The sequence below is a fragment of the Panicum virgatum genome, chromosome 6K (genome assembly GCF_016808335.1).
Source record: "Panicum virgatum strain AP13 chromosome 6K, P.virgatum_v5, whole genome shotgun sequence".
Lineage (NCBI taxonomy): Eukaryota > Viridiplantae > Streptophyta > Magnoliopsida > Poales > Poaceae > Panicum > Panicum virgatum.
In genome coordinates this window covers 18,835,751-18,855,169 of record NC_053141.1, presented here as the reverse complement: position 1 = coordinate 18,855,169, position 19,419 = coordinate 18,835,751, and the positions used below count along the sequence as shown (strand labels likewise).

Sequence of the window (19,419 nt, the reverse complement as noted above, 5' to 3'; positions counted from 1 at the left end):
GCTTGGGATTGACCGACGAGGACGTCGGTCTCTTAAGGGGGTGAGCATGTGACCCCCGACCCAAGGCTTAATAGGATTAATAGGATACTCATACCAACAAGTTGCAACTTCTTTTTCGGAAACCGGTCTCCAAAGAACTCCGAGGTTAAGCGTGCTTGGCCCGGAGAAATTTGGGGATGAGTGACTGACCGGGAAATTCTTCCCGGGTACGCACGAGTGAGGACAAAGTGTGCAGAAAAAACTGGTGTTGGTTTGTGAGGACAGTCTATGTCCTAGAAAGCAGCCAGATGTAAGCGGGCCCGGCCTCAGGGAGGCGGGACGTTACAACAGACATCACACTAGAGCAATCATACGAATACTGGAGCAGTTGATAGAGTTCTAAGAACAAAAGACTAACCATCTCCAGCATAGGATGATCATGCAATGCAAGCATTGAATAATAACGCAACCATATCAAGAAGCATATATCCGAAAACTCAGAACATACTTCAAGCAGATATCGGTAACCATAGTCTAATTCTATTACAAACAACCGAATATTACAAGAGAGAGCTAGAGATGAACCCATACCAGACTCTCGAGCAACTCCGGCGACTCGACGACTCCTAGACTTCTCCTAAACTCCACTAAGACTAAAGACTATGCAAGATGAGCAAGAGAGGAGAGGAAGTGTGGTGTGTGTGTGTGTGTGTGTGTGTGTGTGTGTGTGTGTGTGTGTGTGTGTGTGTGTGTTCTCATTCTCTACCCCCCCTCCTTGTATTTATAGCAGGGAGCCACGGGTGAGAACCTTCACAGCCGACCTAAGGGACCAATGGGGAGGCGCTACGTGCCCTAGTTGAGGTGGTGGGGCCCACAGGCTAGGTCGGCCGACCTGGTAGGTCGGTCGGCCTGCTCGGGCCACCAACCGCCCCCAACTTCTTCTGGCAGGCTGTCCTGGGCCTCTTTGTCTGATGTACGTTGGGGTTGGCCTGTCTTAACTTCATTTCGGTTGGTTCTTGGGCTACACTTGGTCCATCTGAGCCTGAATCGTCGCTCTGATATTTTCTGTGATTTTATGTCGGGTCAAAGTGTGCTTGCAACCTGCATATTAGCTCCAAAATACAACTTGCATTTTCTAAAAGGTAAAGTGTGGTTTAGGGACTTTATTGGATAAGGATGTATGTAAGAAATTCAAGCTCTCATGATTTTTTGATCAAGTTGACGCCTAGAAATGATCGTTAGTGAGCGTCAACATTGGGTTTCATGGTGCATGAGCGAGAAATTGAAATTAGTCAGAAGACTATATCTGCTATTGACAAAGTTGAAGCCCCTTTGATAAAACTTGAACTTCAGTTATTGATCGACAAGATTAATTTTATTCGGAGATTTATATCTAATCTGTCCGGAAAAATTTAGTCATTCAGCTCATTACTAAAGTTGAAGGCCGATCAGGAGTTTGTATGGGGAGAGGAACATCAGAAGGCATTGGACAAGATCAAACATTATTTGGTAAATCCTCTAGTATTGGTTCCACCCCAAAAGCACAAGCCGTTTAAATTATATTTATCGGCTGATGAGCGTGCTATCGGATCGGTCCTTATTCAAGAATTTGAAGGAAAAGAAAGAGCTATATATTTTGTGAGTAGAAGGTTACTGGATGCTGAAACCAGGTATTCTCCATTCGAGAGACTGTGTCTTTGCTTATATTTTTCATGCACTAAGCTTAGGCATTATTTATTATCGGCTGAGTGTGTTGTCGTGAGCAAGATGACGTAATTAGATACATGCTCTCACTGCCGATTTTAAATGGGAGAATAGGAAAATGGATTTCAGCCTTGTTAGAATTTTATTTGAGATATGAATCGGCTAAAGCAGTTGAGGGTCAAGCCGTAGCCGATTTTATTGTGCAGCATTGTGGGCCAGAACTAAGCATGGTAGATCTTATTCCTTGGACTTTATTCTTTGATGGATCTTCATGTGGGAATGGTTCTGGAATTGGTCTGGTGCTGATTTCCCCTCGGGGGGCAAATTTTGAGTTTTCATTTCCAATTCAAGCATCTGCAACCAATAACCAAGCTGAGTATCGTGCTATTCTCAAAGGAATCCAATTACTTCAAGAAATCAAAGCCGATGCAGTTGAAATTTTTGGGGACTCTATGCTGGTGATTAATCAGTTAATTGGGGAGTATGAATGCAAAGATGATATTCTGCGTTTGTACCATGAAGAATGTCTCTGATTGCTGAAATAGTTTAAAAAGGTGACCATCGAGCATGTTTCAAAGTTCCATAATAGTGATGCAAATCGGCTGGCTCAACATGCTTCAAGGTATCAGCCGATGGAAGGGGTGATGTCCTTGGAATTGGCACCCGATGACTGGAGAAAAGAGATTGTTGATTATTTGAAAGATCCTTCCAAGAAAGTAGACAGAAAAATCAGATTCCAATACGTATTGTTGGAAGAAGAATTGTATTATCGGACGATTGATGGGGTTTTGCTCAAATGCATTGATAGAGAAGAAGCAAAGGTGTTAATGGGTGAAATTCACTAAGGTGTCTGCGGGTCTCATCAATCTGTGTATAAAATGAAGTGGGTGATCAGGAGAAATGGTTATTTTTGGCCAACAATATTAGAAGATTGTTTCACATATTATAAAGATTGCCATGAATGCTAGAAATTTGGAAGTGTACAGAGAGCTCCTGCATCTGCTTTGAATCCAATAATTAAACTGTGGCCATTCAGGGGGTGGGGAATTGATTTGATCGGACAAATATATCCACCATCTAGCAAGAATTATAAATTCATCTTGGTGGCCACAGATTATTTCACCAAATGGGTTGAAGCGATTCCTTTGAAAAATGTCACGTCGAAGGAAATGATCGAATTTGTCAAGGAATATATTATCTATCGGTTTGGTATTCCACAAACCATTACAACCGATCAGGGTACTATGTTTACGTCGGACAAATTTGAGGAATTTGCTACTGGAATGGGAATTAAATTGCTGAATTCTTCTCCATATTATGCCCAAACTAATGGTCAAGCAGAAGCATCTAATAAAGGGGTCATTAAGCTGATCAAGAGGAAGATTGATGAATATCCTAGGAAGTGGCATACAATGCTTAATGAGGCTTTGTGGGCATATAGGATGGCTTTTCACAGTGCTACAAAGGTATCCCATATCAGTTTGTATGTGGACATGAAGCTGTCCTCCCATGGGAATTAAAGCTTGATTCGCGGTGTATCACGTTTCAAGATTTGTTAACTGCCGATGAGTATTCAGCTTTAATGAAAGATGAGTTGGAAGACCTGGCGGACCATTGGCTGAAGGCCCTTGCAAATGTTGAGGCGAACAAAGCCAGGGTTGGCTGATGGTACGATAAAAAGGTAAAAGCCAAGACCTTTGGTCAGGGAGAATTAGTTTGGAAGTTGATTCTGCCGATAGGTACAAAGAGTTCGAAATTCAACAAATGGTCGCCAACATGGGAAGGGCCATTCAGAATAAACAGATGCGTTCCTGGTAATGCTTACATTTTGGAGACACTTGAAGGGGAAGAGTATTTTAGAGCCCTTAATGGAAAATATTTGAAAAAATATTATCCTAGTTTGGGTGGATGCATAGCCGATTGATTTAAGTTATTGGTTGAATTGTTATGGCCGATATGACATATATCGCCCTTAGCGCAAAAAATCTACACACTCCAAATTGTTCAAGCTCAGGTCAATGTTGAATTTTTGCGTTGTTAGTTGATGCGACAGGAAAATTTGGAGAAATTGCAATAGGAGTCGACAGAGAAAGGAAATACTTCATTCATAATATTTTTACAAAAGGGCCGATCAAATGATCTGGCCGATACAGCAGAGGCTATTCCTAGAAGATACTACTCCTAGAAATCTAGTCATCGGCAAAGACATTGCCGATGATGGCCTCTATACTAATTTCTTTGGAGATGGCGGTGGCTGCCATCTCCATGTCATCGGCAAGCTCCTCAAAAGCCCACCAGTCCTCGCCGCCCAGCGGGAGGTGAACCGGCTCGACCTGCAGGAAGTCGTGGCCGGACTGGAACTAGGCTGTGGCGCGGCCACAGCAGGGTCTGTGGCAGAACCACCAAAATTAATCCAGTTAAAGTGCCCTAACCATCATCTACACGCGCTTCAACGGAGTAATCTGACAGTCTGTCGGGTAAAATCCCGATAACACCACTGTATTTCGGATCGAAACAACATACCTCACTCGAAGGTGAGTGTGGCGGAACCACCCAAAACTACTGAGCCTGGGTGCACTGATCTTTGTTGCTAAGCAACTCTGACCCAAATTGGCACTCACCGGTAGTTCCTCGAGTGAAGTCTCGATAAAAGCCACGCTATTCTAGGATTAGCAGACAACACTCACACGAAGGTGAGCCCAGAGATTACAACACAGAACATTTCATACATCTCAGAGTGATTGCAGCGGAAAGGAAATTTATTACAAACCAGGTTCAGAGTAGCAAAGTACTACAGAGTTCCATCTGCTCAAATTATTCAAGTCTCATTGTTCAGCGGAAGCAGTAAAAGATAACTAGCGAAATAACATGACGCATCGATAAAGCCCGTACGAAAGCGTCACTCAGCAGGAGAGAGGTCAGCACCAGCTGACGGGCCATCCCACTCAACAGACCAACCCAGAGGCAAAGTACACGGCCAAATGAGACTCGCAAACAGATCTTCGAAGTTAGTACCTGAAAAATAGTGCCACAAGCAAGGCTGAGTATACTAATACTCAGCAAGACTGACCCGTCACCGGATATAACATAGTCCGATAACTAGACATGCAAGGCTTTTTGGTTGTTGGGGTTTGTTTTGCCAAAAACGCTACTAAGTGTTGATCCTTATTTTCAGATTTTATTTAGCCATCTTCCAGTTGGATTACCCATTCTAAGTTGCATCTAACTCTACACAAACATGGTAGAGCAATCATTTAATCAACCAGCAGTATTATCATCATCATGTTCCACTTGTTACTCTGTGTGACCGAAAACATTAAGCAATCTCATGCCGTGAGAGGCGGACGATTCTGAATCGAATTTCAACCTGGCCAGGGGAACCTAACACACACGTATGGGAACCAAGTCACCCACATAACTTTTCCCCTTTCTTTCCAGTCCGTGGATCCGGGTCACCCTCCCCGACTACAGAGCCCGACGTCTCTGCATCCGTACATCCAGACAAAATAAAACCTACTTCTACTAAGAGAGTGAAGGGTCATTCCACTCGCCGGTCCAATCAGGTACTTAAGCTTACCGATTACCATATTTCTCGGCATGTGGCTAGTACTTTCAAACGCTTAATGAAATGAGCCACACACAGCGACCTTAACCATTTTTTACTACACCAGCGGGGTATCACAACTACACAACCCCACCCGTTGTCCTTATATTTCAGCAGGAAATAAATCAGTAAAATTCCAATTTGCTCGTGAGAGGCAGGAAACCCCTCGACTTCTACCGTACCTAATTAGCATGGCAACTAGTCGATAAAGAAATCCGGATATCAAACATAGGTACCTAGGGATCATGCATCTAGGGTTTTCGATCAACGCCTAGAAAACTTAAATGCAGAAATAAAATTATTACAACACATTATAAAATAGATAGATGAATAATAACTCGAAAAATAAAGGCATTATGCACCGAGGCTTGCCTTCTTGGGCACTGTCAGGCAGAAAAACCTCTGGGGCTTGGCCCAGGCCTTGAGATAAATTAGCACAGTTCAAATTAACCTCCTGATCAACACGAGAGTCCGCGGGCACCAATTCGTAGTCACCGTCCGCGAGATTAACGATTTCTTTCCTTCACGATAAAGTTTCTATATGCAATGCAAGATTATGAGTTATTCATGAATAACGATTTCTTTCCTTCACGATAAAGTTGTAGTTCAACAAAAGTTAATTTTGTGATGATCTCAACATTTCATTTCATGGGCAGTCATTTATGGAGTAGTAAACACAACTATGTTTCTTCATGAATGAGTGTGGGGTTTGGTTTTCATTGTTATCATTTAGACATAGCATGCTTTTACTATTTCATAACAACAAGTCTACTCATGAGCTAGTGATGAAAAATTAAGGTAGCACAGATTAGATACTCTAGCATATATGGCATAAATTCCAGTATCTAACCATAAAGCAATTAATCATAACTATTCATGTAATAGATTACTCTAGTTGCTTCACCTTTTTGAACAGAACATTTGACATGGGTTCTGGTGCTACAAATTTTACGGGAGCATCTACTCAGTAATGTAATTTTTCCAGATTTTATTCACTTGTACAGCAGAGGTGACAAAAATGAACAAATTTAGCAAGCCATTAACTAAGATTAACTCTACAGAGTGTTATACTAGGGATATGGTTCTCAAATTTTTACCAGAGCCTAGTCATGAGCTAAACATATTCCACAAAAATTATCAAGCTTTATATCCTCAAGATAAATTAGTTATGCAGTTAACTTATCATGAGTTAGCATAAATTTTTCAAAGTTCATTTGATTAGTACAGCATGTGAACTTTTTATTATAGAGAGCATAAACTCTAACTAAGAACATGTCCAAAAATCTTGATCAGATACGGCATAGTTTACTCAGAACAAAAATGGTAAATCTAACCATGAGATGCTAAGCATGATTTTTAACTAAAGAAAAACTCAGTAACTGTAGCTCAAATTTTTCAAGCAGGATCACAGAACTAAAGTGAGACTTCGGAAATAAATATAGATTTTTCTGAGCATAAAAACTATATATGATGAATTAAGTTGGTTAAACAAGCGTTAATCATGGTATATAGCAAATGAAATCTAATAAATCTGAAATTTATGGATTAACAAGGTTTCAGTTACACATGCTTGTAGTAGAAATTCTAGAGCAAGTTTAGGTATATTTTTTCCAGTCTAAAATCTTGAAAGTCAACAACAGATTAGAGAATCTTGATTGTTCCAACATGATAACTGTGTTGGTTATGTGCCATCTTTTTACTGTGAGCTTAATATTCCCTCAGTGATAACTTCCTGAACATGCATGAGTTGATTTTCTTATTCTTTTTCCTAGATTAAATTTGGTAGAGTTTCTGCGGATTTGACTGTTACAAAACTTGTAGATCTTGTTACAAGGATTCCAGATCAGTTGAGTTTGCATTTTTATGATTTTTTGTGATTTTTTTAGCATTTTAGAAGTTCACTGACATACATTGGAAATCTTGCAAACACACCCTTGAGCGAAAAAAACAAATTACAACCGGGTCCTTCGCCGGCCTTCTCCGCCGTTGCATCTTACCGGTGGTGTTCTGCTAGGCAGGGCTTACGGTGGAAGGAGGGAGAAGAAGGAGAAGTCGCGCGACGGCGGGGCTATAGGGCTACTTATAGGCCGGAGAGCAACAGGCGAAGGGAGTGGCGTCTGGGGAAGGTCGATTTGGTCCGGGGCGACTCGACGGCGAGCGGGCGGAGCGAGCAGGCGGCGCTGCGCATGGCGGGGTGGCGTGGCGGCTCGGGAGGGCGCCAAGGACGCGTGTGAGTGTGGGGAGGTGCCAAGGGGCGGGCCAGGTGGCGCTGGAGGGCTTCCCTGGGTCCATTTGGCCGCGGACGCGCCGTGGACGAGGTCCACCGGCGGCGTACGGCGGGCGGCGGGCGAAACAGAGCACCCGAGAGGAGAGAGATGGAGGTGAGGGCCTTTTTGTGATTTCCAAAAATTCAGGGACCTCTCGGTAAACTAAAAATATCTCTTTCTTAGAGGGCTCAAATGAAAAAGTGTTGAATACCAATTTTGCATAACTTTTTAAGATCTACAACTTTTGTGTTATGCAAATTTTCATTTAAACTCACATTTTGAACTATTGGTAAATTTTCAAACTTGCACAAAAGGGCTTTGGTTTTATTCAGTTTTTGATTGGTTTTTGGCTGAAGTTCAATTGAGCACATGTCAATTGAAGTACCGCTCATGAGCCAACTAAAATTTTGTGCACATTTTTGAATTGAAATTTGATTAGCTTTTCACTCCTTTTTATTTCTCCTTTAATTTCTTTTACGTACTTTCACTTTTATTTGACCTCTCCTCTTTGACTTAATTTCCCACATTTTTATTTTAAGTTTAAATGAGATATAATGATTTGTATTTAAGTGTACTGACAACTGAGGTGTCACAGTGAGCCCAGAGATTACAATAAACATAAATTTTACAACACAAACTTCAAAAGTAAGTGTTATTATAAACTAAGTTTGAGAATTCAAATAGGGTACCTCAGAAATTTGAAAGTAGATGAGTTCTTCAGGGTTTATAAACAACGGAAAGAAAATGATAACTAGCGTCGATATATGACATCATGATGAAGCCCGTACATGATGTCAATCTCATCAAGCATTACAAGAGTTGCCTGAAAATAAGGTTAAAAGCAAGACTGAGTATATTAATACTCAGCAAGGCTTACCCGACTAAGGGTATAACATCCCTTTAACTACACATGTAAGGCTTGTGAAGGTTCTGGGTTTTCTTTTGCTGAAAAGCAACAAAGAGTATGTCCTTATTTTCAAGTTTTAGCTTTCAGATTCTAGTTGGATTAACCATTCTAGGTTTGCACCTATCTATACAAACATGGTAGAGAAATTATTTGCATACAACAAGATTGAGTATCATCTTTGTTTCACTTCTTACTCTATGTGGCAAAGAGATTAAGCAGGCTCAATATCCGTGAGCGGTGGAACAGTTCGAACCGAATTTCAATCCTTGCAAGGTAAAACCTGACACACACGCTTGGAGCACTGTCGAGTCACTCCCAAGCAACCATTTGCTTCTCATTCCGGTTCATGGATCAGTGCCTCTCCCCGAGTACAGAGAACCGCCCTTCTCTGCACTCTAGTTGTACGACTATAAGGCACCAACCTCGTCCCTCATAGCCGTGATCGATTGCGCAACCTATCTTTCAACATAATTTTAATTCCCTATCTCTAAGAGAGAGTGGGAGGTATGTCCATTTGCCGGGCTGAGGAGTTACTAGGCTTGCCAGTACCATATTTACGGCATGTGGCTAGTACTTTCAAACACTTAATCAACACTACCACACACTGCGGCCTTATCAAATTTTATCAACACAGACGGATTTCCACCATGAAACTAGTTGAAACTAGTAACCCAATCCGTCCATGGTCCTTATAGTGATTGCAAGAAAGTAAACAATCAATTCCTATAAAGCTCGCGAGTGACAGGCAATCACTCGACTTTTACCGGTCCTATTAGCATAGCAGCTATTTCGGACTCTGTTTCTAGTGTTCAAACAATAGGTACCTAAGATTATGCATCTAAAGTTTTCATTCAACTCCAATAACTTAAATGCACAAGTAATAAGTGGCATAATTTAAAATAATAGGATTATGCACTGGGGCTTGCCTTTAATGGTGTCTATAGAGTCCGTAAGTTTTAGTCCTTCCGAATTGAAGTTCGGGACTTCAGTTAATTCCATGTTGTTGGTTGGACTTCATGTAGTTCACTTTCGCATTCCGGGTTCACGTTCAGGTCTTCGTCTTCCGTAACGTTGATTTGGGCTTCGGAAATATCCAATCTGGTTCCTGGATAAGTTCGTACGTTCCGTCGACTAACGATATCGTTTCTATATGCAATGCAATACTCGAAATTAGTGAAGTGCTTAAGTATAGCTTTCTTTCACTAAAAGTTGTTATTTAATAAAGTAAATATTTAAGACCAAGCTTAAAAGTATTGCTTTACTGGGCAATCATTTATAGAGTAAAAGTAAACACAAGGAATTACATAAAATAACAAGACTAGCTACACTAAGTAGCATGGTTTGAAAAGCAAGAGAGAGAAAGGGTAAATCTATTCAGGAACATGGGATGGGTTGAATTCAAATTTAGAATTTGAATTCAAAAGAAATTCAACAACTAGGGTTCAAACATCAAACATTAACTCAAAGTTAAAAAGGAAAGATCATGTATGTGAATTAAGCCTAAACATGGAGCTTATAAAGATAAAGAACAGTACTAGCATGTATGAATTAATCCTAAAACTCAAGAATAAATCAAAAACTCAAGCTAAACAAACCAAAAATTTTCATAAGCTACTTGTGATCAGTAGATCTCATGGTAAAACGATGACTTTAAGAAAATAACAAAAACATGCTTTAATAAAATAAACAAGTGCATTAGCTAGAAATAAACAAACACATGAAATAATAAGCAAAAGTCAAGCATTTGTGCCACAAATTTTACACAGGGCTATACATGGTAAAAGGGTGCTAGGTTTCAAAAATCAAGCATAATAAAGCTATGGTTAAAAAGATATAAATAAAACACTCATTTGCTAATAATTAAACTAGAGCATGTAATATAAGGTTTCATGCAAACTTTGGTAGCCAAAGTTGTAAAGTTAGTCAAAAGGAACACAACAAAATTAATTTGGCATTTTTCTGATTTTTCTACCATTTTCTAGGAATTTTGAAAGTTCACAAGAAAAAAACAATAGAAAGGGTTCTGAACTTTTGCAGAAAGGACCTTAGAAAAGATTTGGGGCTTGCAATCATGTCCTCAGACCATGGCCGGCGGCAGAGGAGATGGTGGCCGGCCAAATCCCGGTGAGATGGCTCGCCGACGGCGAGGGCCGAGGGGCCAGGAGGCACGAGTGGACCCTGGCGCACCTATAGGTGGCTCGGGTTTGGCTTAGGACGGCCGGACAAGGCGGCGCGGCGGAGCAGGTGGTCAATGGCGGTTCTAGGCCGTGGCGGCGGCGCGCGGGTGAAGCAAGGAGAGAATGGCCGGGTTCGGGGGCTTCATGGAACTGAGAGAAAGGGGCTGCGCTCGCTATCTGGTTCGGGATGGGTTTGAGAGGGGGTTTCCATGTGCGGCCGGCGAGCGGCGGCGCAATGGAGGGCAGCGGCGGTGAATGCCGGCAAAGGGAAGGAGAGCCGGCTACTTATAGGAGCCAAGCGAGAGGATAAACGAAGGGAAACGCGAGGGAAAAGCTTCTCTGGACTGTGGGCGAGAGACGGCGGTGGAGTGGCTTTTCCAGGGGACGGCCGGCGAGGTGGCTCGAGTGGGCGGCGTGGTGCGCATGCTAGAGGCCAGCGCGAGGCGGTTCGGAGGTGGCGGGACTTCACGCGCGACGCATGGAGGCAGCGAGGCCAAACCGAGGCGAGGAACCAGCAGCGGCGGCCCAAAACGGCGATGAACGGCAGCGCCCCTGTTTCAGTGAACCAAGGAAGAAGAAGACTGTGGGAAGGGTGGTTTTGTAATTATGGAAGAGTTCAGGGGGTTAACTGAAATACAAAATTTCCCGTTGATCTAGAGCTCAAATGAAAAAGTGCCCAAAATGAAAATTGTTCAGTTTTTCAAGACCTACAACTTTCATGTTGTGCAAATTTTCACTAGATTAAAGGATTTTGAAATATTTTCAATTCCGACAAATCTTTTAAAATTTAAAAGAACACACTTTATTTTTAAAATTGTAAGGGTAGTTTTAAGTACAAATACATCTTTTTATGAGGATAAAAGTGAAAAAAAATATACATTTTAACCCCTCATAAATTTTGAAATTTTGCCTTTTGCAAAACTAATTTGTAAAAAGGACTTTGCATTTTTCATAATAACAAAAATACCCTTGCTCTGGAAATCATGGTTTAAATTTTTAAATCAACACAAAAATTTTATTTTTGACCCCTAAAACCTGGATTGTCACAGGGCCGCGATGGACCCCATGTCCGGCGACCTCCCGGATGCGGCGGGGAATGTCCCGCAGACGAGCGGCGACGGTGTCGCCACGAGCATTCACCGAGCCGGTGGCGGTGGCTGCTGCGGCATGGAGGGTCTGGATCTATGACTCTAGGACTGACAAAGCAAAGGATCAGGGGTGAAATTTTAGAAGGAAGGAAATGATGCATGAGAATAGTAACTCACAAGCAACCCGGGAGTCGGCGGCGGTGAGTTGGCCCCAGACGACTGCCCGGTCGGATTGCATCGCCTCCAGTTCGGCGGCGAGGCGCTGAGACCTGATGGTCTCCTGGGAGTAGTTCTAGCGAGCTTCATCCTTTTCTTGAAGAAGCTGGCGGATGTACTCCACAGTGCCTTCGTCGGCACCAGTGAAGGGGCCCTCCGAGTCGGAGGATTCAGAAGAGGGGGCGTCGTCGCTACACAAGAAGAGATAAAGAAATTGGAGATCGAGGTCAAACAAAAAATATGGCGATCAAAGATGAAAGAAGGAGGATTACACCAAGCGACGACGGATCACCGGAGGAACGTCAGAGGGGCCTTCATCGAAACGCTTGAGACCCGCCATTGCTACAGAAAGACCTAGGGTTTTTGCTGGAAGAAGGAGGAAGGAGAAGGTGTTGTAGCTAATGAAGGCTTGTTGCCGATGCCAAGCCGAAGGGTAGTATTTATGGGCCAATCTGAGGAGGCGAAAAGACTGGAAATGAATCATCTCGTTAAATCTGTGTGGATGGAAGTTGAAAAGCCGAGGGCAAAGAAGAGTTTTACCTGGCTATACTGAAGTGTGCCATGGGCACAGGAATCGAGGAATTGCTCTAAGTGCTGATTGGAGGAATAGTACAAGGGAGTAATCATGACTCGGGATAATTTCGGAGCAAATAAATTACTCCGAAACTGGGGGGCATGTGTTGACACCATTTTTTGACACGTGTCAAGGAAGGTGAATTGATAAAAGGAAGACTGTCGATTTGGAAGAAACCAAAAGATGTACAAGATCATAATCGGCCGATGGGATGAAGCCGATGGGCCAAAAGAATATTCCATGGAGATGCTAATCCGCGCAGGTTTGACGATCGGTTGATGATAGAGAGTTGCCGATGAATCAGGAGAAGAAAAAGGGAATCCAATATTTATAGAGATTTTGATAATTCGGTTGTAATATTAAAGTAGTTTATTTTTTTAGAAAGTCTTTTTTTAGTCAAGTAATGTTTGTTGTAATCGGCTTGGACTTGGTAGCGCTAGGCTACATATATCAGTTGTAAGGGACCGGAAAAACTTGATACACATCCAATACAACAAAGCTTTACAATTTCCTTTCACTTTTTTGGCGACTTCTTTTCGACGAGTTCTTTCAAATTGATCAAGGACACCTCACATTCGAGCGACTTGATTTACTGGTGAGTTTTTGTTTTACCGAGTATATTTGAGCTTTAGCTACTAGGCATATCGTTGTGGCTTCGTTCAGATCTATTCAAAAGTTATCGAGTTTATCTAGGCTTTGATCTCGGGCGCATTGCTATTTTCTCGTCTAGATTTATTCACAATTTATCGATATCGACTAGATTTGTATGTTTTTCCTATGCTTTTTGGCCATTATCACACTTATCTGCTAGAAGCATGTTAGATCGGCTTTAGATTTTGCAGTAACAATTTGTTATCTTTAAAAGCCGGTTTAGATCTGTTTCAAGCCTTGCATCATCTGAGTTACACATTCGTAGCTTAGATTTTATTATATACGTACAATCGGCTATCCTAAGCTCATTTTGTCGTTTTTCACATCGGCTCATCCTGCCGACGCGCTTGTTTATGACACGCTCGCATTTAATATCATTTTGTTGTCTTCTGCCTGCTGATGCACCTGTGTGAGAGATATTCGGAACCACAGCCGATACGCTCTCGAATTTGACTTTGTTTTATCCCTTGTCAATTACAGGTCAAATTGACTAGTACGCTTGGTTGACTTTCCAGTGCTTGGCGAACTCTTGCCCTCGGATTCTAGTGTCTTGATTTTTGCGTCAACAAAGACATACAGGTGCGATTTAAAAAAATAAGGGTATGGAGGTCAAGAGCACTTAACATAAGGATATACAGATAAAAGTCTCTGAAAAAGAATATGCATACCTATCACAAGACATGTCAGAGAGAGAGAGAGATAACCCACATCCAAGAAAAATAAAAGAGAGAGATGGATCATGCAAAAAAGTTCATCCACCATTCACCTTAAATATTCGTACACTCGCACATCTTAATCAAGGTTTATGACTTGTTTCTTCTTTGGATCCGGTTTATGACTTAGTGAAATATGAGACACAGGTTTTGCCTTCATATCGTCCATATCTACAGCTCCACCAAAAAGAAACCTTTAAGAGTATGATGAAAAAGAAATGCACAATAAAGGCCATGGTGAGGAATGAAACACATTGAGGGATCTAAGAGATTATTTTGAGGAATTTTACATTTTTCTTTTGAAAAACTTTATAAAAACCTTCGGATTGATGGTTCAGCAAAGGAGTAAGAAATTGGCACTCTACGAGACCATTTTGGCCCTCAACCGCCAAAGACAAAGTGATGCTATAAGCCTCACAGGAGTAAGGTGAAAGGTAAAAACAAGACCAACTTATTCAAAATCATGGTAGAAACATTTGGTTGTGCCTTGGGCATAAGTCAGGAATATGATATTGTAGCAACTCCTGATCAACAACCAAAGTCTAAAGCTTTGCTAGGGACGAGCAAAGGGCTAGCTTGGGGGAGTTGTTGATGGTCGTTAAGTGCAAACTATGACCGTCAACTATATATACTCATTCATAAAGAAAAACTATACACCTTACTCGCATATTTGTATCAATAACCTAGCTCTACAATTGTTTGTGCACTTAGCCATTTGAGATGAGCAAGAGAGAAATATGATGAAAACACGTAGCAGACGCCACAAGAATACATAGAAGATCGCAACCGGTGTCACACACGTACAAGAAGGGTCCACCTGGCAGAGCAAACGGGGACGCCACGCAAGATGCTCCTGAGGATAAGGCTCAGGGCCCACATGTTAGCTTGCCAGGGGAGGTTGAGCTGGGGACGTGCCAACCAGGAAGCGGCCGACCCCCTGGGCGGCGGCAGTGTGGCGGGTGGTGACGCAGGGGTGGAGGTGGCCGGTGGTATGGAGGATGAAGGAGAGTGGCATGACATAGCTGATACTAGATCGTATGAATGCGTGGGTGGAGGATCAGGGCTAGGGGAACGAGGGCGGTGGCGAGGCGCTGTGATGTTGCATGGTGTGAGGAGAAGGGTGGCGATTAAAGCAACTCCAGCAATAGTCTCTAAATCAGACCCTGTAAATGTTAAATGGAGATGCCTCTATTTTGTTGGGACTTCTAAATTTGTTCAACTCCATCAATAACTCTCAATTTCAATTTATAATAGAGGGCTTTCTAGAAACTCCTAGGAATAGATGGTGGAGAAGGGATTTTGGAGGCCTCCCCAAAATAGAGGATGTAGTAGAGGGTTCGCTGGAGGGCATTTTTTGGATTAGCCCTCTAAACATGGGATAAAGAGCTGTTTAGAGGGTCTGTTAGATATGCTCTTAAGGCTCCAAGGAGAAGCCAACAGCTTAATTTCCAATGACAAAACTTTACAGACTTTATAGTACTCTTTGGTTTTGCGGAGACAGAAAAATAAAGGATCCTATTGGGCCACAGGCCCGCGAACCAACGTGGTCCTCCTAGCCACTTTGGTGGCGCCTGGCATATGTGATGCCCGTCATAACAGTTTACCTGCATGAATATAGGCTTTTCCAAATTCTGTTGACCAAGGTTGTACTCAAAAAAAAATTCTGTTGACCAAGGTTATAACATTTCTGATTTGAATTTGAATTTATGCACGTCTACCTGACTTGTGTCCTTCGAAACTTTCTCCTAAAGATTTCTGATATACAACATAAATCACAAGTAAATGGTTTCAGAACCACATAAACTTCTGTGATACAAGAGCTTTCCCTTCTATAACTGTGTTCATGGAGAAACTTCAGTCAATATTTCCTTGCAGGATGGCATAAATAGAGCTGCTGCTCCTGCTGTAACAGGAATAGCCGAGGTTGGGCAGATTGTGGTTACTGAAAATGGTGTCTCGGGGGTAGGGATCTCGGACGACAGTGTTTCTTCTTGCTGAAAACAGGTAGGAGGACCCATCCAGGCTGACGCAGAATAGAAAACCAGTCAGCACCGGTACTGCTGCGTCAGCTAAGACATGCATTTCCTGTAGAGGTGAAGGCCGCCTCAAGAGCTTATTAGGTAATAAAACTAAATCCTTCCGTTGCCATGATCGGGGATAGGTTCAGCTGGCGGGATGAGTTCTTCGCGTCACTCGGGGAGGGCCTCAAGCTCGTCTCCGTGTTCAGCCTTGGTGACCTGTTCCCGTCGTCGCCGCTCGTACGGAACGTCACGTACGGCGAGCGTACGCCAACCACCGGAAGAACTTTGAGCTCATGGAAATATGGAATGCACCACCATCATTCCATCAAGCAGCACGAGGAGCGGAGAGCCGCGGCGCTGGTGAACAGCACTGACCAGGAGGAGGAGGACCTGGAGGACGTGCTCTTTTTTTTTGTAAACCTGAGGACGTGCTCTTGAGAGTACAAAATTAGGCTCTGATGTGTGCTGACTTATTAGGCTCTGATAGACTGATACGTCTAGAAGCTTAATTGTTTCATTATTTAAGTTGTCCACGAGGAAGGAAACTGTAGTAAAGCAGTGGCAAACTTTCTCTATATAGTTGGTGTTAAGGGGAAATTTCCTAATGCTATTGGACAGGTGGGTATGTGTATCTACATTTGTATAGACTTGGAGTAAGAGAACTTCTTCATATGATCCGGTCCGGAACTAATATTTCCTTGCCATCCACTTTACCTTTTTATTCACGCTCAAGCTCTTTTAGCGGACCCAGGGATCAAAAGGAGCCTGGGCACAATTCTATTACCATCTCCGGTAGAAGAAGGTTGCGACCACAGCCAAGCAATCAAACTTTAAGAGCTAGCTATTCCAACTTATGCTACATATCAACTCTTCTCTTTCAATTTTCTAATCCCTATTATTGTTTGATTTGAACACATGCGTAGGAGTACAAGCTACTTAATTACCTTGCTTCTCTCTAGTGTTGGGCAAAACACACTAGCTTCAATTCTTAAAGGCGCGGCTACGGAGCCCGGGCCAGTGCCCAGGGTCGCCGGGCCCTGGCTCCGCCGGTGTTTTACACTACTTTTAAAATACTGCTCTCTTCATAATTTCTCAGACCATTGCAAAGAATTTTCCTCCTCTGACATTATCGAGTCCCCATCTGCTGCTGGGCATGGTTCTATAAATATTACCTTATCGAATTTCTGTGCTGCAAACATTTGATCAATATTTTTAATCTGTAAAATATGCTTGTATTACCAATGCTACTATTTATGTGTGTAAGGTATCAATGATCTACATCATTGCAAAGAATACAAGACATGCTTGTCAATGGTATCAATATTTGGGTGCCTATTCTCCGAAGATAGAGGGCAGTGATTGGTTTTTCATCACCTAATATCGCAAAGGAAGTGTATTTGGACAATTAAGGTCTACTATTATTGAAGATACATTACCAGCCATGTTTCAGTTTCTCAAATCTAATGTTCTGCAACGAAACCATGTAGGAGATTGGGGTGGGTACATAGGTAGCAAGCTTCTTGTCATGACTCAGCCTTCGTCAAGACAACTTTATGCTATCAAGTTTAGTTTACGTATTATGTAACTGAGTCGTTGCCCAGTGGATCCAACTATTGTAACCCGGACGGAGATAAGAGTCTAGCGGTGGATGACCGCGAACACTATTCCATTCTCTGCAGAAAACAAACTACCGTCTCAGGTCAGGGTTCATCGTCCTTCTGCAGATCGGATCGAGTACATCTTGAGCAATCTCACATCCATGGCGAACGCCGGCGGTCACGAGAGTGACAAGTGGTATCATATTCACGGTCCTAGGCAACCCGCCCCGCAGTTCCTTGTTTCGATCCCACCCCGATCGAATTCACCATACCGGCAATTCCGACCTGCTCCACTGGGAATCCATTCGATTCCGGTGTCCACCGCCACGTGACGGTTAGCTCTTCCACGCAGTCATCCACTTCCGCTTGGCACGCCGCTTAGGTCCGTAGATTGGCATCCAGGGGTGTCGTGCCGGATCTCTGAATTGAGGATCCTGCAGGTGGTTTGCAACAGCTCGGGCGCGGCGTCGAACATCTCGACGCTCGTTCGTGGGTTCCGGCTATCGACTATAGCAATCCGTCAGTCTGGATGACACTTCTCGGGCCTCTTGAGGTAACTTCAAATCGAGTCGCAGCCCCCTTACTTCCGGTGTAGTCATCATGGCGCCCCCTAAGCCGTCTGCGCAGACTCAGATTCTTCTGGCTCAGATGGAGGAGCGTGCTAGAGTAGATGAGGAGCATTGGGATAGTGTGTTGGAAAGTTTAGATCTCTTGTTTACCAGGGTTGCAGTAGTGGAGAATCGTCAACAGCGGATGGAAACTCAAATTGATGTGTCTACCAAGCTGCTAGAACAGATGCTGCTCGACCAACAAACACTAGCCAAGCAGATGGAGACTACTAGGAATGCAGTTGCCCAACTTACCATGAATCAGATGCGAAACAGATAGGACAGACCTCCTAGTCCAGCATCCAGTGATAGCACAGAAGAATTGGGGTTCCAGCAACGTGGACAGTTTCCTCCAGGGGGTTCAGGTCAAGGGCGTTCTGGTGCTCCACCACATCGAGTACCTCAGAGAGACAGAGGAAGACAGGGAGAAGCTGGGGGTGTTAAGAATTTTGTGCCCAAGATGCATTTTCCTACATTTGATGGCAACAATTCTTGTATCTCGAAAGACAAGTGTGAGGACTACTTTAAGATATTTAACCTTCCAGAAACCATGTGGCCTACTATTGCAGCTATGCACATGGATGAGAAACCATCTAGGTGGCTCAAGGTTTATAAGCGTAAACATGTGTTAGATGATTGGGCATCATTCATTTCTGCAGTGGAACAGAAGTTTGGGAACAATGACTATAGAGAATCACTTACTCGGTTACTTGAATCGCAACAATTGTCATCTCTAGACCACTTTTGAAGACCTGCAATATCAAGTGACAATGCACAACAGTGAACTGGGAGAGATGTTCTTTACTGCTCAGTTTCTAAGGGGTTTGAAACCTGAAGTAGGCAATGTGGTTCAATCCCAAGTACCAGATACAGTGGAAAGAGCTATCCTCTTGGCCAAAATTCAGCAGCAAGTGATTGACAACGGGAAATATAAGTGGAACAAGTATGCCACTAATGCCAAACCCAGTGCACCTCCACTTAAACTGGACCAAAAAGGAGGTAGCAGCACCAGTCCATTGTGGAGAGAGAGACAAACAAGGGATTATTTGGAGGCCAACAACCTGTGTTTCTATTGCAGAGAGCCCTTTGATGCAAATAATCTCAAATCCTGCACTAAAAGGCCACAAAACCAACTGAATGCATTGGCACTCAATGATATGGATGTAGTACTCACAGAAGAGGTACTCAACCAACTCGAGATAGAGGATACTTTAGCCTCTGATTTTTGCCAGTTATCACTCAATGCATTGTCTGGAGCAGAAAAAGGGGATGCCATGAAACTAAGAGCACTAGTACACAACAAAGTCATGCT

At 42.9% G+C, this 19,419-nt stretch overlaps 1 long non-coding RNA gene across 1 annotated transcript; it reads left to right on the top strand.

Moving 5' to 3' along the window:
- The first annotated feature begins 15,743 nt into the window (after positions 1-15,743).
- Positions 15,744-16,592, top strand: LOC120639123. The gene is made up of 2 exons (XR_005661280.1): positions 15,744-15,884; positions 16,042-16,592. It is a non-coding gene; the product is annotated as an uncharacterized LOC120639123 (long non-coding RNA).
- Positions 16,593-19,419: the final 2,827 nt, after the last annotated feature.